Source organism: Nyctereutes procyonoides, unplaced genomic scaffold (assembly GCF_905146905.1).
Source record: "Nyctereutes procyonoides isolate TBG_1078 unplaced genomic scaffold, NYPRO_anot_genome, whole genome shotgun sequence".
NCBI lineage: Eukaryota > Metazoa > Chordata > Mammalia > Carnivora > Canidae > Nyctereutes > Nyctereutes procyonoides.
Window position 1 is genome coordinate 24,704,706 of NW_026575046.1, and position 16,862 is coordinate 24,721,567.

A 16,862-nucleotide genomic window follows, 5' to 3' on the forward strand; every position below is an offset into this window, starting at 1 on the left:
TAGAAACACTGTACCCCCTGGTTGTTCTCTTGTTTTCTTGTGTTGTATTTAGTATACATAAAAGAGATGTGTAATCAAAATAAAGAGCTTTTGCAGAGCAAAGGAAACCATCAACAAAATGAAAAAGCAACCTACCGAATGGGAGAAGATTTTTGTGAACTTCTACAACTCAACACCAAAAAAACCCCAAAATAATCTGATTAAAAAATGGGCAGAGGATCTGAACAGACATTTTTCCAAAGAAAACACAGATGACCAACAGATGACCAACAGATGGCCATGTGTCTATATGAAAAGATGGTCAAGATCACTGACTATCAGAGAAATGTAAATCAAAACCACAATGAAATATCATCTTGTACCTGTCAGAATGGCTAAAATAAAAATGACAAGAAATAACAAGCGTTGGTGAGGGTGTAGAAAAAAAGGAACCCTTGTATACTGCTTTTGGGATTGTAAATTGGTATAGCCACTGTAGAAAACAGTATCCAATTTCCTTAAAAAAATAGAGATACCGTATGATCTGATAATTCCACAACTGGATATTTACCCAAAGAATATGAAAACATGAATTTGAAAAGATATATATACATCCCTATGTTTACTGCAGCATTATTTATAATAGCCAAGATATGGAAGAAACCTAAGTATTCATCAATAGATAAATGGATAAAGAGGATGTGGGATACAAATTAAAAAAAGGATGAGCTCTTACCATTTGTAAAAACTTGGATGGAAATAGAGGATACTATACTAAGTTAAATAAGTCAGATGGAGAAAGATAATTACCATATAATTTCACTTAAACATGGATTCTAAAAACCAAAACTAATGGATAAGTGAACAAACAAAAAATAGAAACAGACTCATAAATACAGAGAATAAACTGATGTTTGCCAGAGGTGAGGGAGATGAAGGAATGGACAAAATGATGGAAGATACAGCTAGTTATGGAATGAATAAGTGATAGAATTAAAAGGTACAGTATAGGGAATATATCAATAATATTATAATAGTGTGTGGTGACAAATGGTAGCTACAGTTGTGGTTAGCATAGCATAATTAATAGAGATGTTGAATTACTATATTGCACAATTGAAACTAATGTAATATTGTGTGTCAACTACACTCAAAGAAATAAAATTTAGAAAGAGAGATATGCAATCAATCTTTGGGAGAGAACACACAACATGGTTCTAACAGTAAGTAAATATTGACTGAGTACATTTTAAGAGCCTGAAGTCAGGGATACACATATGGATTTTATACACTTCTTACCTTGAGGATTTTAGGATCTCCCAAAGAAGACAAACAGGTAATTTCAAATACTGTTGTAAATTATAAGAAAGGAATAGCACATGCAGGATGATTGGGAGCACAGAGAAGACTCTTCCAGGCATTTAAGCAAGACTTCTTGGATGAGGTTCCATTCAGCTCAGTGTAGAAGAATAAATAGTGAGTACCCTTTAGTGGAAAGAGACTAAGCAAAAGGCAGGAATTTCTATGGTGTTTGTAGGAGCACAAGGAGTTTGGAATTCTTAAAAGAGTGTCTAGTATGAAGTAGATGGATGAGCCTATAAAATTGAAGCTATGGAACTAGACAGGGATCTGTCAAAACGGAGCAGGACTTGTATCCATCTTATGGAGTTTGGAGTTAGTACACTAGGTAATGAGACATTAAATAGTTTTCAGGAGGGGTAGGGCATAATAGTATTTGTATTTTAAACCGATGTCTAGCTGCAGTATGCTGCTGGTCTATGTAGTACTGGGGGGAAGATTCCAGGCTCTAGGACTGCAGGAAAATTATACATCTCATTCACTACTTGGCACAATCACTTGCAAACTAAGCAGGTGCTCCATAAATTTTTGTTGAATAAATGAATAAATAAACAGTTTGGGGTTATTGATGAGAAGGACAAGCCTGAGCTAGGGCCATGGTAATAGGGAGTGGAGAAAAAAAGAAGAATATGCATATAGGAAAATTTGCTAGGATATAAAGGTTAACAAAACATGGTAATTAGTTCTGAGAGGGAGAAAGAGAAATAGAATGATTCAAGGGTTTGAGGAAAGGCAACATTTTTGGTCATGATTATTTCTAATTCCATATGGAAGACAAAAGTATTAATCTGTCTTCTTAAGGATGGATTGATATTTTTGGCTCACATACATCTAGCATTAACAGGACTCCAGAAGAGTTATTGCTTATCCGTGTGTGTGTGTGTGTGTGTGTGTGTGTGTGATTATGCATAATATATATGCAAAGAGATTGTAAGATTTCTATGGGGGCAGAAACAATGCCTAATACTTCATGAAACTCCTACATTTGGTATACAATATGGCTTTTATTAAATATCTATTAATTGATTGGCATTATTGTTCCAATTTAAGTCCAAATTTCAAATACTAGGTTTTTTTATGAGTATAATTTCACAGTAGATATCATGATACTTTTCTAGTCTCTCTAAAAATAGTATCTTCACTATCCATCCCATAGGAACTAGGCATAGTTGAAACTCTTATAATTTGTTCTTTTTGGTATTTTGCTACCTTATCCTCATTAGTGTCTTAGATTACTTTTATAATAAACTGTGACCTACAGTAATGAGGACAGACATATTGTCCTTGTCGTGCATTGCTGATTCCAGTTGGTATGTGGACTCTAACTTCAGAACCTAGATCAAGATCAGCCCTTCCTGTTTATTATTCCAGTTCGTAGTCTCTGGCTCTCTACTGTAACTTGACAGTTTCCATTAGGCTTTCGGTCTTCAGCGTATTTTTTAATGTATGTGAAATATATCTTACAGAGCCTATTAATTTACTTAAGTAAGTACCTGTGACAGCTCCAGCAGGGGTGATATTCTAGGGGAAAAAAAACATTTTCCCTTTAGGAAAATGGGGAGAAGATATAATTCAGGAAAAATAGAGCTTCTCATTCTTTCTGAAGGGATATTTGTTTTTTCATGTAAAGGGCAAAATTGAATTTAGTTACACCTATGCATTGTATGAAGGGCTTTGTGCAGGTTGTCAAAAGGGATTTTACAGGTGGAAAAAAATGAACCTGATTTATATATATAATAATTAATAATAGTTACAAGTATCTTGCACAGGTTTTGCTAGTAGAAACTGAGTATACTGATGAACACAAAGAAGTAAAAGAACAACATTATTACTTCATCCTTAAATATGCTTATCCTGACACCTGAAATTTATTGCTGTAGAGTAAATAATTTAATGCAGTCTTATTGTTTGCCAGTGTCTGCAGGTAAAAATTCTGTTAGAAACAAATAAACTCACCTTGAAGGAGATGCTTCTAATACCACAAAATCAATAGTAAGTTATAGTCCCATAAAAATAACTAATTCAATTTGTTTCACTTGGGTAAGTTATTTAAACCTACAACATCTTTTTTTTTGTCTGTTCCATAAAATGGAAAAAAAGTATATATATTTAAATCTTGTTATTAGAAGTTGCTGGTAAAGGTATAATTAATTAATGTATAATTTATTCCTCACTTCTTTCCAAAACAGGTAAAATTCAATAGTGGGAGTGGGAAGAATAAAAATCCTAAATATTTTTTGAATGATTGAATTAGCAAGGAAAAAAATATTTGATATGACTAATGCATACTCTAAATATGCATTAAATTTTCAGATTTTTATTTATTATAAAAATTGAAAGCAGTAGAAATGTATCTTCTCATTTTATAGATTTATGTAGATATTAGAAAATCTCCTGCTATTTGACATTTTTTTCCAAACCTGTGCTTGATTCTAGAAACTTTCCTTCACTATTTGAAATGTGCATTGCAGAATAATCTCTTTAATCTACAAACATTGCAAATAAGAAAATAACTATCACTTAATACGACAAAGAATAATTCATGTGGGATTGCAAAATCAGATTTGTTCTTTATATAGCAAGAAGAGAGACAAGTGGATTAGGTATGAGTAGTATCTTTTCAGCTGGGGAAATTGTGTGGTCATAGAGTCATATATTTCTAATTGTGTAAGTTGGCTCTGTGTTCAGGAAAATATCACTTGGATGTCCTTGTCTTGAGCATTTTGATTTTTTAAAAATATATGAGTCTCCTTTAAAAGCTTTCAGGCATGAGCCTTGAGGTAGTAAATCAAGTTTACCTGAGTGTGCATTATAACTGTCTAATCCATGAAAGTGATACTCTATTTGTTTTGTGATATTTGATTCCCTGTTAAATACTTTAAAATGGAGGTTCCTGTCTGGCCGTGTGGTGTGAGGGTACTTAATATCTAAGAGGATTCAGTTGTCATGACTCTATTTAGAGGGTCTTAAAATACTCTTTTAGAGTGGAGTCATTTTGAAGATTATTCATCACCCATCTCTAAAAAAGGTAAAAGTTGGCAATTATAATGTATCATGAGGGACCATATATATTTCTCCTCCTTCTGTCTAGTTCAAGTTTGGGAGCTCTAAAATGGAGCTAGGAGGAGATGTTAGGAAAATTTAGGCTTAAATACTGTCTACTAGCTTTTAGGACACAACTAAACTGGAAGTGACTGCACTTGACACACTAATTTGATTTTTGGAATTATTTTATTAAGTGAAGTGTATTCACTTAAAACTATTCCTTCATATATATGTAACAAAGATATTTTCCTTTTTTTATTAAGAAATACCATCTATAAGAAGTAGAATTTTGATATGGCAAAATAAAATATATCTATGAATAGAAAAACTTAAAGCAAAGATGAGCTTAAAAATAGCTACAAAGATCTTTAATACATTTAGAATTTGTAACCAAGTTCTGATATATCATCCTAAATTAAAACAGAACTTAAACAGAAACTTGAAAATAGGGCACCTGGGTGGCTCAGTGGTTGAACACCTGTCTTTGGCTAAGGTAGTGATCCCACCGTCCTGGGATTGAGTTCCACATTGGGCTACCTGTAGAAAGCCTGCTTCTCCCTCTGCCTATGTCTCTGCCTCTCTCTGTGTCTTTCATGAATAAATAAAATAAAATCTTTTAAAAAAGAAAGAAACTTAAAATACTCCAATTAAACTTGAAATTTAGGTTTGTCACAAATCAGTACTTCCAACTATTTGATTTTGCACTCTGAATTAGGGTTTACATTTCTATGTTCATTTTCAGCATACATCCAATATCAAATAACTATAATTATTTGGCAGGAATTTATTTATTGCCTTCCACATGGTGAGTTCTATTCTAAGTCCTAGTTATATAGTGTTGAATGAGACATTTATTTACTCAAAAATATTTATGAAGTGCCTTTTATATGCCTGACATTGTTGTAGGTTCTGGAGCTAAATAACAGGGTTGTGGGGGAAAAAAATCTCAGCCTCAATGGATTGTGTGTATGTTGTGGAAAGGAAAGTAGAAAATAGACAAGATAGTAAATAAAATAAAATTGGTTAGATGGTAGTGAGTGTTAATGGGGAAAAAATGAAGCAAGGGAGGGGTGTGGGTAATTGTGTAGTGGTTGTAGTGACAGGGTTTGCCATTTTTGATGGGGTAGCTGGGAAGTCCTCATGGAAGATATGAATCATGAATAAAGCCCTGGGAAGAGCTACTAAGGTATGAGCCATGGAGATGCAGGAAAAAAGGGTCTTCAGGAAGAGGGAATGGCAAGAGCAATGACCCTCAAAGCTGGCATCAGCATGGTGCCAATCTGACAAGTTTAAATGTCTTGGAGGATAGTCAGAGAGGGATAGGAGTAAATGATGGGGCAGCTGCTTCCTTAGAACTTTGTGTATATTACAAGAACTTAGCTTTTACTTAGAGGTCAATGGGAAGTCACTGAAGGGCTTTGAGTAGCAGAAGGATAAGATCTAAGTTTTATTTTAATGGGATCATTCTGGATGCTGGGTCAAGAATAGATTGAAAAGAGAATGGTGAAAACAGGAAGTCCATTTAGAAGGCTATTTTAATAATTCATGGAGAGCTGTGGGTGGAATAGACCAGAGTGGAGAGGAAAGGTTGCGTTCAAGATATCTTTAAAAGGTAAAATATTAAACTGAACTTGGGCATTTGGCTGTGGGATTTCATGGAAACAGAGGAGGTGGGGGTAGGGCCGTAATTCCAAAGATCTTGGCCTGGGCAACTGAATACATGAATTTACCATTTCCTGAGATGAGAAAGACTCTGAGAGAAGCAGGCCTGGCATGAAAATCATGAGCTCAGCTTTGGCATGCTAATTGTGAATTTAAGTAGCTGGGTATGACTATGGAATTCAGAGAGGCCAATTGGGCTAGAGAATAAAAATCTCCTCATCATGGGTATAAGAATGATATTTAAGTCTATGTGTCTGGATGAGATCAGCAAGGTTGTGAGAGTAGATTGAAAATAGAAATGATTTCCTAACTGCTCTGTGGGGGACTGAAACATTCAGAGATCTGGGTAATGAGAAGGGACCAGTGAATGAAACCGAGAAAGGTTATTCTAGTCAGGTACATGGAAAACAAAATAAGTAGTTCATTGTGTTCATTGTCCTAGAAGTTAAGTGAAGGATTATTTCAAGTATGAGAGGATGATCAACTGTTTTGAATGTTAAGTCAAGTAACAAGAAAAAAAAAAGGAATTACCATTGGATTTTAAAATATGGGGATCATTAGTGACCTTGATAAAAAAGCAATAGCAGACGGTATTTGATGGGATGAGCACTGGGTGTTATACTATATGTTGGCAAATTGAATTTAAATAAAACATTAAAAAAAAACCCAATAGTAATAGAATCATGGGGGGAAGGGTCCAATTCAAAGATGTTAAAGAGAAAAAAAGTGGGACAAGAGATATTTAAGATAATGAATTTGTACCTTTATTTCAAAGCATTTTGCCATAAAGTAAGAGTGCAAAGAATCAAGAAAGGGTTTTTTTTTCAAGATTGGTAAAAATAACATATTTGTATATGGATCAGAAATTCCCAGAGGATGTGGAAAATTTAAGAGACACAATTCTTCCTATCATGAAGGATATGAGGTATAGAATCTAGCAGTTACATAATTAAGGACACAATCATGTGCTATGATGCAAATAAACTGCTGTAAGAACATAAGTGAAGGGATGAGATCATTTTTTACCGAGATGTATGTGATTGGAAGGAACCGGTTGTATAATAATAACTTGAAACAGGAGTCTTCCAGGTAAAGAGACGAATAAGTGTGAAGACCCCAAGGCAAGATCTAGTCTGGTTTTCCACACACAAAATGAAGTGTCTTATTTTATTCTGAAAGCAGTGAAAAGGCATTGAAGGGTTTTGTAAAATTGTGCTCATCACTACCTGTAGAACGGACTTAGGAAAAAGACATGGGTGGAGGCATGAGAACTAGTTAGGCAGAGATTTCAATAGCTCAGATAAGTTGATGGTGACATGCTTAAATGGACATGGATAAAGATAGGGTTTTAATTTTATTTAAATAGAAATAGGGACTCCTGGGTGACTTAGTCGGTTAAGTGCCTGACTTTTGATTTCGGCTCAGATCGTGAGATCAAGCCCCACATTGGGCTCTATGCTGGGTATGGAGCCTGCTTAAGATTCTCCCTTCCTCTCCCTCTCACTCTGCCCTCCCCATCCCCCATCTGCACGTGCTCTATTAAATAACAAAAATAATAGAAACATTTATATTATTTTTTAAATATTTTATTTATTAATTTGAGTGACAGAGAGCACAGAAGGAGAGTGAGAGAGAGAAGCAGACTCCCTGAGATCATGACCTGAGCCAAAGGCAGACTCTGAGCTGACTTAGCCACCCAGGAACCTCTAGAAACATTTAAATAAGCATTTTAGATCACTCTTCATAATAACCTTACAATTACACTAACTGGCATTTATCGAACACTTACTGTTTCCTGAGTTGTGGTAAGAAATTTTTAAATTTATTTTCACATCATTCCTATATGATACTCTAATTATCCTCATTTTGCAGATGAGAAAACTGAACTCCAGAACAGGACTTTAACTTGCTTAGATGCCACAGCTGGCACATATGAAGGCTGGGTCTCTATCCTGGTTTGATCACTCTAGAGTCTTCTTTATTGTCTTCCAAGTGATTATGCTGTATTATCTACTTGTAGCGGCATAACCGACTCCATTTGAGGTCTCACAATAATACACTTCATCATTTCCAGTCTATCTTAAAACTTGTGACAAGTCAAAAGAAGGCAAAGTCTTGCCTTCACTGTCAGGGACTAGAAGATCCCCAAAGTAAGATCCAACAAATGATCTACAAGCTTATTTTCCCATGCTACTTATCACCTTTAATTTCACTCAAGCCAGATCCCCCTTTTTGGTTAAACCCACATTAATTTTTGCATGTAATTTGTGCCACTGTGAGTAGAACGGTAGGTAAGCCATTTACATAAACATGAAAATAGACTCTTCCCAGTCAAGAGCATGAGTCTTGCTGTACCACTTGTCACCTGGCCCAATTCCAGAGAACATATACTATCTTGGATAAATTATAGCATGAGATGTAGAGAGACATTTTATTTACACAGAAGCAATCTATTTGGTAAAATATAGTTCAATCAATTTTTATTTTATGTTAATGTTTTTGATATTAATTAATTGAAGTCCACACCTTAGGGAAATGAATAGAAGTATAAGCTTCTGCTCCTCAGCTACCATGCCTGTTGGAATAGTGAATCTTATAAGTAAAAATTCTAAGGTACAGAGAAGAACCCTAGATTTAGAGGGAGGAGACCCGAAGGGATGATAGTTAAAGAATGACTTATGTTATACCTAACCAATGCTGGTGCACTGAATGGGCAGCTTATGTTCATTTGTTCATTAATGGCACTATTACCATCTCCATTTCACAGATGAGAAGACTATGAGTGATTGAGATGAAGTGGTTTGATAAAGTTCACATAGCTAGTAAATGGCCAAGATCTGAATTGAACCACTAGGACTCTGGACTGACTTAACCATGATATTTCCTGCCTGTCCTTTTGCTTCTCCCCTCCCATTGGGACAGTATCCTTTCAAAACTTATTTTTCTTTTATCATTTCTCTCACCATTGGGAAATGTCGTCACTTTCAGGCAAGAGGATTTCCACCATACTGCTTCAGGAAACTAGAGTTCCGGGCTGAGCATGGAAACTGGGACTCTACAGTGATCTTTACTTGTCCTGAAATGAAGGGGATAAAGTGTAGGAAAGTCTTTTAAGCTGTGAACTGCTACAGAAATGACTTAAGAAAATGATGACAATTTTTAAAAATCCTAGACCTTTTGGCACTATGAAGACAAGTTTGCTTGATGGCTATTACTTGCATTTATATAAATAGAAAAGGCATGTTTCCCCTCTGATCATATAGATGAAGGCAGGAGAAAGTGGTTCTATGTGATAGAAAGTTAGTTCCTTAAATTTCTTTCGTCTCATAAAAATAGTAAAATCGCCAATATAATTTAACTTACTATATTTTGGCTTTTTCTATCCCCCCTTCCCTAAAAAAATGTTATATATTTCAACTCATTTAAAATTGACCCTCCCTGAATAATTAATCATTTCAATAGATTGGATCTTCCTAACTGACCAGCATATACAAGGCCACATTCTTTTATATTTTGGCTATGTGATGTTACCATACCTGATAGTGTGACATTAGGGGAAAAAATAGTTCAGCTATACCAAAACTGCCTTACTAACACTTCCTGTGAGGGTGGTTTTTTTTTTTCCTTAAAGATCTATTATTTTATTTTAGAGAGAGAGAAAAAGCATGTAAGAGGGGGAGAGGAGCGGAGGGAGAGGGAGAGAGAGAATATCAAGAAGACTGCCCTGAAGCAGAGCTCAAAGCAGGGCTCTATCTTACAACCCTGAGATCATGACTTGAACTGATACCGAGAGTTGGATGCTCAACTGATTGAGCCATCTAGGTGTCTCTCATGAGTCTTACCCACAAATACCATGGCCCAGAAAATATTTGTCCATTGCTGAAGCCTTTCTCTCCAAGACTCTGTATAGTCTTCCTTCTCTGGATTTCTTTCCAATTGGTCAGAAAAAGATTGTAAAACTTCTGGGAAATGCTACAGATTTGTGTAACCACCCAACTCTGTGGATTGGGATTCTGATTTAACATGGTGGGTAAAGGAAAGAGAATTATTTCTTGTTGAGCCTGAGGAGGTTGCATTGCATGGTGGTTAAGAGCATGAGTGCTGAACTGCACTGCTTTAGCTTGCATCTCTGTTCTGCTGCTTACTAGTTGTGTGATGAGTCATTTAAGTCAATTTCCTCATCCATAAAATGGAGGTTATTGTAGTACTGATTTCACAGAGTTTTTCTGAAGGTTCAATAAATGAAAAATCATAAAGTACTTAAAAGAGAATCTGGCACTTAGGAGAGTTCTGTATTTATCAAATACATATTATTTCTAATCATCGCCTTATAGCTTATTGATAATCAGTAGCTTTTAGTCAAATAGTAAATCTATTTATTCAGAAATTCTTGAAGCAGCATAGATCAAGTTTCAAGAATCTAGATCTATAGATTGTTTTAGCTATTTAGTAAAGCGTTCAGAGAACAATTCTGCTCATTTAAAAATCTGAGATTTTTTTTTATTAAAATGAGGTCTGCAAATTCAGCTAAGCCAACCTTTCTTTTCATAGACATAAAATCTCTGGATCAGGTCAAAAAGGGCACAGTTGATTACTATCAGAGTTAGGACTAGAACTCAGATCTTTTGATGTCCAGTCCAGTTTCTAATTTCTACAATGATGATTTAGTCTTCCAGTTAGGACTCTGCCACCAGTTTATTCCTAGTAACACGAATATTAGCCATTTTGTAATGCTCTCTTTACCATCATGGCCTTGACTCAGGGTTTATGTTAACTTTCAAAATATAGTAAAGTGAATTTTGGGACAAAGATAATAAGACGATTCATCAAAATGTTAAATGATGACTTTATTCAATTCAATGACTTTATTGAATTGACACCCTCCAATGACTCAGGCTTTGCCAATTCACACAGAGGAAGTTTCAAGTCTTTAAAACTTAGTGTATGGAAAGTATAAGACTACCGAGAGGTATGTTATACTCAACAAGCATTAGTCAATTAGAACTGTCTACTGACCCTGAATTCAATTATTCTAAGGATGTACAGTGGTGGATCATGGGGAGGTAAAGCATCTGATGCAGAAAATAGCCCTATACAGTGAATAATAAACTTAGAATCTTTGTTCAAAGAGATGCTATAGACTGAAAATAGATTAAAATGTGAAGATATATTTATGCCCAACAGGTCCATGCTAGATTATGAGTAAATGAAGATTATTTTTTGGGGGGAGCCATATAGAATAAGTAAAATTGATTGCAAGAAAGATGAAATCACTTTCTACAGTAAAGTTACAGTACACCCATGTTTCATATTGACTGGGAGCCAGACTGTGAAGTGCTTTATCAATAACCTTTTTGATATTTAATTGCTCCTCCCCCCCAGTAAATTTGTGCAGAAAATGTAATTATGAGATGCTTGTCACATAGTGGCACTCCATGATTAATTGTAGCATGAGTAAGGAAACTGTGGCTTAGTGAGATGCCTAGTAGGTGGAGGAACTGATTTTGAAAACCAAGGTGTGTGATTCCAAAAGGCTACAAATTTTTCAGTCCTCACTGTTTTCTGTTCCAACTTCTTGTCAGGGTCAGAATACCGGATGTTGCACAGATGGACTTACTTGTGTTAAATTTTCAGGTTGATTCATGTATCTTTGTATAAATGAGCCTTAAGATCCAGAAAGAGGGAGAAGCAGACTGCCTGCTGACCAGGGAGCCCAATGTGGGGCTTCGTCCCAGGACACTGGGATCATGACTTAAGCCAAAAGCAGACACTTAACCAACTCAGGCACACCAGAAATACAATTTTCTTTTAAAGGTGTTCTTTATAAAATCTTCTTTTTAAATAAATTATTATTTTAAATAGACATTGTAATAGGTCTTTTGTGAGTATCAATATATATATATATATTTTACGATTCATACGCAACACTTACTATTGTGAAATATTCATTAGGAATCTGATAAATTATATACTGAATAAGCACAGTACTTTCCTTGACACACTTTTCATAGGGTAAATTTCCCAGCAAGCAGTCAGGTCATTTGCATACCACAAAGGGTTTCTCACCATATTTTAATTATTTATCACATGACTTTAATCTTTTTAAAAATAACTTTTGTTTACTATTTTACCATATCTTAGCTTCTAAGAATTCCATAAAATGTTCATTAAGAATATATTTAGGGGGGTTCCTGGGTGGCTCAGTTAGTTAAGCATCTGATTTTTGATACCAGCTCAGGTCGTGATCTCAAGGTTGTGGGATGGAGCCCCTTATTTGGCTTTATGTTCAGCAGGGAGTCTGCTTGAGATTCTCTCTCTTCTTCTCCCTTTCCCCCTCCCTCTGTGTGCATACTGTCTCTCTCTCTCTAAAAATAAATAAATACATAACTAAATATTTAAAAATACATATGAATTCAAAAGCATTTTAAATAAAGACTATATGCAGATACTTGTTTAAAGGAACATTACATGGTGGCATTGGAGGACTAAATTTGGTATTGGTCTCAAGCAACGAAAGGACCATTCTGTGAACAAAAATGGTACTGCCTAGACTGAAGGCCTAATATAACATGGAAACACAATGTATAACATATAATAAAAGTAGAGCAACTATGCCTATATGATTGTAGACATTGGTAGAGAAATCTACCAATATCAATGTATTAAATTTTATTATGTTCAATTAATTTTATTGCATAATTAGTATGATTGGCATTTATGTGAGCCAATATGGTCCTTATGTGACAAAATTAAACCAGGGAGAATGTTTTAAAATATACACATATTCAGTTATTGGATATGTTTATTTATTTGATATTAAATTATTTTATATTAAATTAAAGTTTATTCATACATTATGTGTTTGATGTTTTAATGTTAAGAGATGTTGTCTTGAATTACAAAGTTGATCCAAATCATGGACTCCAAAGTGAATTGCTACTATGGAAAAATAATCTGTAATGTCAAAATCAGGCACATGTATAGGTTAAGTTTTATTTTACATGATGAGATGAGCGCTGGGTGTTATACTATATGTTGGTAAATTGAATTTAAATAAAATATTTTTAAAAAGCTTTATTTTACAGTAGAAATCAGAAAAAAATTGTATAAGAAAATATAGTACTTGTGGGGAGAAACTACTTTTTAAAAAGCATGCATTCCGTAGGAAAGCTCAAAAAAGGGTAAAGACTGATTTTGAACAGATTTCATGATGCTTAATTATTTATAATATGAACATATTTGTCTATACTTGGAAACGAAGTTGATGTGGAGAAAAATTATTATTCCATTTAAGATTTCTTTAAATAGCAAGTATGACATGAAACTTAGTGTTTGTACAAGAAATGTTTAAATATTCCAAGTGTACTGAAGAAAGTAAGAAAAAAATACAATCTTTTCATGTCCCACTTCTCAAAGGTACTATTCTAACAGATTCTCCTCTACTCATATATTTACATACATACTTCTTAAAATATTACATATTGAATTATGGTATATAGTTATGTTGCATACTGTCTCAACTTGCTTCTTAACACAATAATATACCCTGTTTATTTTTCACATTAACTTATATAGCTTATTATCTTCAACTATTACTTAGAAACCCATCTATAGATGACTGACTTATTTGATCAGTTCCCTATAGGTTAATAAGTTTTTTCCCAACTTTTTGTTATTACTATTAAACTATGTCTTCATAGTCCTTGCATATGTAGCACTGGGGAACATATTCACAGACTAAATTCCTAGAACTGGAATCTGGGCCAAAACTTTTCAAGTATTTCAAAATTTTGATATTGACAAAATATCTGCTATAGAGTTTGTACCAATTACTAAAGTAGTATGAAAAACATTTATTTTCCTATTCCTTCATGAAATTTAATGTGATAGATAAAAAGAATATTGCACTTTGAAGTGCATTTCTTTAATTGTGAGACTTTATCGGCATTTTTCCATGTTTACTAGCCATTAGTACTTCTTTTCCCACTACATGTTTATTCCTTTGCCCATATTTCTACTGTATTAAGCATCTTTTTGCTATTGAATCACAAGTTCTTTTTTACAATTAAGGATAGTAGCACTTTGCCTCTCATAACTTGAAAGTATTATTTCTTGATCATCATTTTACTTTTTACTTTGTTTATGGTATTTTCATATTGTATAGTATTTTTAATTATAATAAATTTTTAATTGTTCCCATGATATCTTCCTGGAAAAAATCTTGCCATCCAGAATTTTTTTTTAACTGAAGCAGCACCATGCTTCTGATTTCATTTTGTACATATAGTTTACCTATCAATAACAGTATCAAGGTAAGGAAAATAAGCTGAATATTTTTCTTTGATGAGAATTGAATAGAAACCAAATTCATTGTGGTATAAATTTTTTAATCTAAATTGTGTCAAATATTTTAATACTAATATCCACTATTTTTTTCTTTAACAATTGAAAGCTTTTGCTTTGCTTAAGGACTAATAAAGTTATCCATGTGCCTGCTCTATTAGATTATCTTCTTTTGTAGTTGTACTTTTAGGGGGAAGCCCTAATTCTTGTGATTGCATAATAGGTAAATGAATTAAGAAGCCCAAAGTATGTAATAGAAAACTGAAAAAATCTCATACATCTTATTAGGCCTTCTTAAATGTAATAGGTCTTAATTCAAGGGAGACAATGTACTTCACATCTAACTATATCACCGAGTCTTCACGCTGTCATTTATGTACTATTTTCTTATTTATAAATTTATTTGCCTATAATATTTCAAATTGTACTTGTATGACACTCAACTAATATGTTTGTCCACAAAAGAATAGTTGTACTTAAAACCAGAAGCTTTGAATGTAAATAACTGCTTACTGCTGGTAAAATGATTTTGAATGGAAAGCATAAGCTGTTATAAATATCTCTTAGGTATAATATTGGGCCCTTCAGAGCTAACAATCATCAGTATAAGCTTTCCTAAAATGCTAAAATACATGAAAACTGGCAGGTGAAACAGAATCTTTTCTGTCAAGTTCTAATTAGAGATGAACCAACCTTGATTTAGTTGATTTAGCTCTTCAGGGGAGTTTTCTGTAAGCTCTACCATCTACTCCTATATCCTGAAAATATGGACCATGATTTGTGTGTATAGTGTTAGGATCTAAAAGCTGCCTGGCTCCAGGCCCAGCTTTTCAACCAATTCTTCCCAGTGTAATAACTATTAGGTATTATAATTCACTTGGCTCTTGTTCTCCACTGCTCCTGGCTGGAAATCCCAATTCAAGTTAAAGAGTGGTGATACACGAACTTTTGAAGATTTGTAGGTTTGGATAAAACCCCAATGGGATGATGTCTTTATCTAAAAGTTCATGCTAACCTGTATGAAGATTCTCTACTTAATTTCACTTAAAGATCAGGAAAGAAACCATTTATTAATAATTAATTTAGAGAGAAATGATAATTTTCCTTACCTTTAGAAAATGGGCAATATATTACTATACTGAAATAGATAAATTTAGAAAAATTTAAAGATTATTTTTTTTATTATGATGACAACTCATGGCCATACCTAAGTACACACTTACTGATGACACTATTTTATGACTCACATCTATGAAATGACCAAGCATCACAAAATAATTTAACTCACATTACTATGGGGGAATCAAATTTGAAAATGTTTCAGATACCTGTCTGACAATTAACAATCATGGTAGCAGTATTATGTTTTCTAAGGCTTTGAACAGGAGATTCTTGTCATATATGTTGTTGCTTCCTGCCTTTGAAATTGAAATGGGTCCACCCACTATGAGGCATCCAGAAGTGGAGAGTCCACAGTGGCTTTATAAGTGAAATCAAGTGAGATCCTTTGAATGATGGGCAAAAGAATGAATCTAAGGAAGATTAAAGTCGCTAGTGCATTTATTACAGGGCTACTATTGCACACAATCTGAAGCCTACACGTGAGATCTTACAAGGTAATCTAAACACTAACCAGACATTCTAGTTCTTTTTAATATGCTCTGAGAGTATGCACTTAAGGGAAATTTTACTTGGAGAAAGGCCATTCCCCCCCACCCCCTGTACTATTTGGGTCTCTGCTTGCTCCAGTAGTGGTTCTGATCTAGGAACACATGTCATTATTGGTAATACCACTTCTGTTAATCACAGTCAAAGCCAAATTAAAATGTCCCAGACAAAGATGTACACTTTTCAATTCGAAAAACATGTACCAATTTAGTTTTTGCTTGGAAAGATCACATGCATGAAGTATTGATTAGCTTGCATGAACATAATATTGTAAACAAAATAGACTGATGGGCTTTCTTAGGCATAAGGCCATGGGAAATGGACTGCAGAGTGAATCAGGAAGTCATAATATTTCACTATGGAGAGGATTCTGCAATCAAGAAGTTTCAACAGTAAATTGAAACTAATAACCTTTTCAGCATCTGTTGCTTTTAGTTAATGCTTTTCACGTATTCTGCTGTAAAACAATGTGTAAATCATCTAGAACTTTTAAAATAATTTTTAGAAACCTTTCTATTGTAGTCAAATGGAAATGGTTTGTTTCACTGAAACAAAATAACTTAAAAATTGGTTAGGACATATTTTCACATAGGCAAACAAAATCTTATTCCCTGTTACATTGCAGTGAAGTTACAAAGTATCTAATGTTTCCATCCTGAAGCTACAAGGATTCTAACTGCAAGACATTGGTAAAACTATGAGAATGTGAGAGGAATTGAGTATTTTGACTTCTAATTATACTAGAACATTGGGTTGAGAAGACCATTGGACAACATTTGTCCTCTCTCTTTCTAGCTGAGTTATAA